Source organism: Triticum aestivum, chromosome 1D (assembly GCF_018294505.1).
Source record: "Triticum aestivum cultivar Chinese Spring chromosome 1D, IWGSC CS RefSeq v2.1, whole genome shotgun sequence".
Taxonomy (NCBI): Eukaryota; Viridiplantae; Streptophyta; class Magnoliopsida; order Poales; family Poaceae; genus Triticum; species Triticum aestivum.
Window position 1 is genome coordinate 190148661 of NC_057796.1, and position 7793 is coordinate 190156453.

Here is a 7793-nt window from a genome sequence, read left to right on the forward strand (position 1 = left end):
ACTTATCTCTACTTTGCTGAATTACCCTTTCCTCTTCAAGGGAAAAACCAACGCAAGCTCAAGAAGTAGTTGGAAGAATTTCTGGCGCCGTTGCCGGGGAGATCTACGCCAAGTCAAGACATACCAAGTACCCATCATAAACTCTCATCTCTTGCATTACATTATTCGCCATTCGCCTCTCATTTTCCTCTCCCCCGCTTCTAAAATGATTTACAAAAAGATTTGCCTTCTTTTGCCCTTCTTTCGTTTGTCTTTTCGTTTGCCTTTATGTTTTACTTGGCTCGTTTGCTTCTTTGGTTGGAATAATCGTGTACTTATTGAAAATCAGAAACCAAAGAGTTTATGGATCCTCATTCACTTGCTAATCTTTTTAAGAGATCCAATTATGATGAACAAATTTCTAGTGAGTTGTGTGCACTAGATTATCTTTATGAAGTTTTGCTTGAAATTCGTGAATCTAAAAATTGTGATGAAGAAATTTATGAAGAGAGTCACGATAACTCCTTGAATAAAAAGAATGATTGAAATGATGTTATTATAAATTCTATTAATGTCAATGCACAGGGCGTCAGTGGCTTTCTGAAACTCTTGCTCAATAGTTAACTCTTCATCCCCATCATCACTTTCGTCATTGCCTTCCTCCTTCTCACAGCCTTTAGCAGATTTCCCTTGATGTTGAGGGACCTTGCCGAGATGGCCTCCTCTGCGGGCTCGGCCCTTCCCGCGAACGCTATCTTGGTCTCTCTCCTTTTAACGCTTCTCGTACTCAGCTTTCTGCTTTTTGACAAGTTGCTCAACTTGATGACACTATTGGAGATCTTGGCCCTTGGTCCGATGGATCTTGCAGTACGGTCCGTCAGCCTTCCCAGCCTTCTCGGCTGCCGCAGCTTCCAGGCAGTCAGTGCATGCGGAAACTTCCTTGTCGGGGGCTTCGGTCTTGGCCTTCTTGCCGGTACTAGGAGTGCCAGATTCCTCGACAGCTAGCACTGCCATCTCCTTGTGCTTCTTGTTGCGTTTCTTGTTCTTCTTCTTCTGGTCGGCGGCATCGTTGTCATCTTTTGAGTCAACGTCGACGCCATCTTCTTCTCCAGGGAGTCGTCTCACCTCCTGTATACGGGCACACTTATTTTCCAAGGTGTAAAGCTCATTCACAGTCTTGGGCAACCGGACATTCATCTTAGATCGTATCCTGCGGTTGCGTACGTTGGACTGGAACGCGGGAATCACAACTGTCAGGTGGATATCTGGGATGTTCCTGTGGACCCGGCTAAATCTCTACATGTACTTCGGCAAACTCTCTCCTTCCTTTTGTGGGAGGAGCTGCAAATCGCTAGGCCGCCCTGGTTCTTCATGGCCGCCTGTGAAGGCACCAACAAACTCATTGCACATGTCAGCCCAGGTCGAGATGGAGTTCTCTGGAAAGTGCATCAGCCACAACCTCACATTCGGCTTGAGTGCCAAAGGGAAGTAGTTGGTGAATACCATTTCATCTCTTCCGGCGGCTTGAACGACGATGGTCTAGATGCTCAAGAACTCGGCCGGGTTCAGTCTTCCATCGTATTTTTCTGGTATCTTTGGCTTGAACACACGGGCCGATGGCCAACGGACTTGCCGCAACTCACGAGTGAAGGCAGGACACCCAACCTCGAAAGGAAGGTATCCGCCTCCACTGGGCGCAGGCTCATCGACATCGGGGCCGTGCACCTGTCTGACTGGCGGCGGGTTTCGTGGCTCCGTTCTATGGTGACGCGTGTGTCTTCCAGGACCTGCCGCTGATCTCGACGGTCCCAAGGTTCAGATGAAGCCATCGGCACCTCGTCGGGCTCTTGGTCGAGTGGCTCTGGCTACAGCCTTTGCGCTGGCTGCCATGGAGTGGACCGCACCGTCGGGGTGGCCCTTTCAGCACAGCCAGCGGTTTGGGCCGTCGTTGTTGCTTGCAGGTGCCATGGCGGGCCTGCCGCTGCGATCCTCCCGCCTCAGTGAAACCTATCAAACATTGAATGGTGGTTCTCCACTCAACCATTTGATTGGCTCTTGGTCGAGTGGCTCTGGCTACAGCCTTTGCGCTAGCCGCTAGTGGGAATCTCAGTAGAAGCTGAGCTCGTGCCATGGCTTCCGAAGCAGTGCTTGGCATAGACAACAATGCAGATCGTGACGTCGCCCGACTTCTGACGGTACCGGTAGTAGCGGCATCGTGTTCTTGTCGCCGCGAGCCAGTCGCCATGGCGGTGGGACGACGAGAAGGATGTGCCTAGGGGTTGACGACCCTGTTCGGTGCTTCGTCTTGATTACCTTGCCCTGGGGAAGGCGCTCACTTCATAGCTGAGCCTGTAGCATGTGCAACTAAGGGTTGCGATTCGCGCTAGAGCGGGTGCCATCGCTGTGGCTGCATCCCCCGGTGAGGTGGAGGGGCACAGACTGAATATTCTCCCCACCCGCCTCTTGTGTAACATGGCCGCCATGGTGATGCTGATGTTGCCCTCCTCCGGTGTCTCTTGCTCCTACTTCGGCCGCTGGGGGAAAGGTGACGGCGCCGCCTGCGCCGGTCATGTTCCACGCGGCATCCGCGTCTCCAGACGCCACCGCAGCTCCCATGATATCAGTGGTTGCATGGATGGGAGCCTTCGAGGTGGAAGGGTGAGTTGTCGTGCCGGAATTTTTCTTGGGCACCATGGATGATGGAGCTATTGTTGAAGAAGATGATGATGAAGGTTGACGCGCTCTTTACGACCTCAGGTTCGCGCAAGCGCCTCCCCCTACCTGGCGCGCAAAAGATGTCGTGGTGGAACACGATCAACTATGGGGCCATCGGCCCCTTGTGGTTCGGCAGGCGGGATGGGCACGTTGCACAAAGAGCGGAGACCGTGAAGCAGCACGACAATGGTGATGCGGGTTGTTTTAACCAATGTTCGGGCTGCTGCGAAGTGTAAAACCCTACTCCTGCTTTGGTGGATTGGATGGAGGAACATGACGAACACGCAATGCTCAAGCCCGGCAAGGTTGCCTCGGGGAGAGAAACCACGTGCGTAAGAGTGTACAAGGGTCTGACTCCTATTCTAGGTCGCCATGGCCCTCCTTTTATAGGATAAGGGGTTACCTCAGTGGAAAGTCAGTCATTACCCACTGATTGGATAGCCAACAGTGCTATCATACCTAACTCTGGTAGTTAGGACAAACTGCATTAAATGCACTGCTAAGTGTCACGCTAAGGATGAAGCCCAGCAAGCCTGCCGCGCCGCCCAACCACCCTCTTGTCTGTCTGCATGACACGCCTCTAGACGGGTGTCATACAGGGTGAATCTTCTTTCCAAATGGTTGTCGCTTGCCAAATGACAGCCACTTAATCACTTGTGGGCTCGACACCGCACTGATAAGTGACTTGAGTCGCTATGCGGTGGAGTCTTGGCGGGGTAACTTGCCCTTGGTGGCCACGGCAAGCCTGTCGGGGAAATCTTGGGACTTGTCTTTGGTGAAGCCTCGACCTGACCAGGCTCGCCTGCCCGGCAAGGCAGGTTTTTCCTTAGTGATATCTTGTTTTCTTGGCCTATCTTGGTCTTCTTGGTCCGCCCTTTGATTTCTCAAAGAGCTATCTCTTCAGCCGGGTCTTTCCTTTGCGCCTGTGTAAAGTTCGGGAAACCCACGCTAAGGTCTGTTGCACTGACAGAAGCTAATGGAGATTGCCATGATTCGAGCTAATGTCACAGAAGATGAGGAGCAAAACATGGCGCGATTCTTGAATGGACTCACCCATCCTATCAAGAAAATTGCGGATTTCCGACCGTACACGAACCTCCTCAAGCTAGTGCACCAAGCCACCAAGGCGGAACGACATGTGCAAGACGACTATAAGTACGCCAAGCACTCTTCTAATACATATGGCCCATACAATCAAGCTTCGACGACTACACCACCTCCTACCTCAACGAAACCTTCTACAAGTAACGGCGACAAGTCAAGTTACAAGAAAACTTCGACTTATTCAAGTCTTCCTCCTACTACAAGCAACTTCCAGCCGACAGCTTCATCATCTACAACTCCACCAGATGAGAGCGTCAAGACAAGTTCCATCAAATGCTTCACATGTGAAGGCCGAGGACACAAGACATTTAAGTGCCACACTCGATGCACCATGATCGCCAACAAGGACGACACCTATGACTCTATGAGTGAAGAAGAAATGGAAGTGCTTGAGCACATGGCCATGCACCGGCGTGTGAATGAAGATGAAGATGACCAATTCTTTTGTGACAATGATTCGAGCCCCGCTCTCATTGTCTCCAAGGTCTTGAGACTTCAACACCAACAAGACAAAGACCATAGATGCCATATATTCCACACCAAGGCGGGCATCAATGGAAGGTCATCATTGATGGAGGAAGTTGCCACAACTTGGCAAGTGAAGAGCTATGTTCCAAGCTGCAATTGGTCAAGATGAAGCATCCTCATCCCTACAAGGTCCAATGGCTTAGCGACTCCGGCACCATTCAAGTGGAGCACACCGTGCAAGTCTCCTTCAAGATTTGAGCATACGAAGACACCTTGGAGTGTGATGTGGTTCCTATGTCCGTTTGCCATCTCCTACTTGGACGACCATGGCAATTTGACCGTGGTGTCATCCATAATGGGCGACCAATCACTATAGCTTTAAGATGAAGGGGAAGGAGTACGTCCTATGACATATGTCAGCAAGTCAAGTGATCGCCAACAAGCAAGCAACCACCCATCAGGGAGAGAATAGTGGGAGAGTGAACCACCTAAAAGAGAGTGAGCGCCACAAGCCAAAATTGAGTGCCTTCATAATGAGCGACAAGAAAAACTTAGTTCTATTTGCCACCAAAAGTGAGATGAGAGAAGTTTGTGAGAACCCATCAAGTGTTATGCACTATGTCCTAGTGTGGAAGGATGAAGCGGCAAGGACTAACACCTCTCACCATCTACCTTTAGTGTTGTCTTCTCTATTGCAGGAACGTATTCCCCGTTGAGCTACCTCCGGGTCTACCTCCACTACGCGGCATCGAACACCGCATCGACCTCATTCCCGGCACACCGTTACCAAACAAGGCACCTTACCACGTTAACCCTGAAGAAACGAAGGAAATACAAAGGCAAGTACAACAACTCATTGACAATGGGCATGTACGTGAAAGCTTAAGTCCTTGTGCCATACTGGTTATTCTTGTACCTAAGAAAGATGGTACTTTTTGCATGTGTTCTAATTGCCGTCCTATCAATGCTATCACTATTCATTATCGATATCCTATTCCACTCCTTGACGATATGCTAGATGAGCTTAGCGGAGCCACCATTTTCTCTAAAATTGATCTTAAAAGTGGCTATTACCAAATCCACATTCAAGAAGGCGATGAGTGGAAAACAGCTTTCAAAACCAAGTTTGGTTAGATGAATGGCTAGTTATGCCTATGGGTTTATCCGAAGCACCCGGTACGTTTATGAATGTGATGCATTATGTACTCCGCCCATACATTGGCGTATTTGTTGTGGTCTACTTTGACGATATTCTTGTGTTTAGCATGTCTGTAGAAGATCATGTCACCCATCTTGGAACCGTTTTGCAAATTCTAAGAAAAGAGCGCTTTTATGCAAATATGGACAAATGCTTTTTTGGTGTTGATAAGCTTGTTTTATGGTGTTTTGTTGTGTCATCTAAGGGTGTTCATGTAGATGAAGCTAAAATTGACGCTATTAAAAATTGGCCACAACCTACCAACTTGCAACAAGTGCGAAGTATCCTTGTCTTAGCCGGTTTCTATCATAGATTCATTAAGGAATTTAGCCCTATTGCATCACCTTTGCATGCCTTGAGTAAGAAGAATGCACCATTTGTTTGGGGAACATCCCAAGATACCGCATTTCACGAGCTTAAAAATTTGCTTACACATGATCCTTTGCTTGCTTTGCCCAATTTTGACAAAACTTTTGAAGTTCATTGCGATGCTAGTGAAAATGGTATAGGAGGTGTGTTAATGCAAGAGAAGCACCCCATAGCTTACTTTAGTGAAAAACTTTCCAGCGCGCGACGCAATATCCCATCTATGACAAAGAACTATATGGCTTAGTACGAGTTTTGCATGCGTGGGAACATTATCTTCGCCCTCACGATTTTGTCATTCATACCGACCATGAAACTCTCAAGTATCTTAAGGGTCAAACCAAGTTGAATAAAAGGCAGGCCAAATGGAGTGAATTTATAGAATATTTTCATTATGTCATCAAGTACATTAAGGGTAAACAAAACATAGTGGCGGACGCCCTCTCCCGCAAATGGATGCTTGTTACCCAACTTGAATTGAATGTCATTGGCTTTGAGCACATAAAAGACTTGTATGCGCATGACCCTACTTTTGTAATTCCTTATACCAAATGTTTGATGCATACATCTTGGGAATGCTATTACATCAAAGATGATTATCTTATGAGAGCTAACAAACTATGTATCCCCGAGTCTTCTCTTCGTTTGTTACTTTTGCAAGAATCTCTTAGAGGAGGACTTATGGGACATTCTAGATGTGACAAGACATTCGCTACGCTCTCCAAGAACTACTTTTGGCCCAAGATGTTCTGCAACGTCTCTCGCTACACCAACCGATGCTCTACATGTCGCAAAGCTAAGTCTAAAGCTCAATCCCATGGTCTCTATATGCCACTTCCTATTTCGTATCACCCATGGAAGATATTAGTATGGACTTTGTGCTTGGTTTACCTCAAACTCGATATGGAAAGGATTTCGTCTTTGTTGTTGTGGACCGTTTTTCTAAGATGGCACATTTTATTCCATGCAACAAGATATACAATGCTTCACATGTTGCCAATCTCTTTTGTAGGGAAATCTTGTGTCTACATGGAGTTCCCAATACTATCGTGTCGGACCGTGACGTCAAGTTCCTAAGCTAATTTTGGAAGACGCTATGCACCAAGCTTGGAATCAAGCTCTTGATCTCTTTGACATACCATCCACAAATCAACGGCCAAACAGAAGTCACGAACTGGACGCTATCCACTCTCCTACGCGTGTTGATCAAGAAGAACATTAAGGAGTGGAAGAGTGCCTACCTATCGCCGAGTACACCTACAACCGCGCAACACATTCCACTACTGGCAAATCCCCCTTCGATGTCGTCTACGGCTTCAAACCGTTATCCCTATTGGACATTCTACCTCTAACACTACAAGAGCGTATCAAACATGGACACGAGGGCATGAGCGAGCTATCTCAAGAAGGTGCATGAAGATACAAGGCACACCATCAAGCGCCAAGTACAATGCCTTGCGACCAAGATCAACATCAACAAACATCCCACGATATTCAACACCGGAGATCTCGTATGGCTACAACTTCGCAAGGACCGCTTCCCCAATGAACGCAAGTCCAAGCTTCTACCTCGAGCTGACGGACCCTTCAAGGTCCTAGCACGCTACAACAACAACGCCTACAAGATCGACATCCCACATGACAAGTACTTCGTGAGTGAAATCTTCAACGTCAAAGATCTCTCTCCCTACCATGGTGATGAGGCTTTCGATCTGAGGTCAGTTCTTTCCCAAGGGGGGGGGGAGATGATGTGGAGCATCCTACGGTCATCCCCATGTACCTATGACACCACATGGACCTATGACAAGAGCTCGAGAAAGGGCTACCAAAACTAAGGTGAACTCGCTCCTCTCCGAACTACCACTTTCCACATGTGAGACATGGCTACTACCTCAAGTGGAGACCCTATGTGTGATCAGGTGCTAAGAGGGAAGTCACAGAGCAAGTACATCCAATGGGCGAG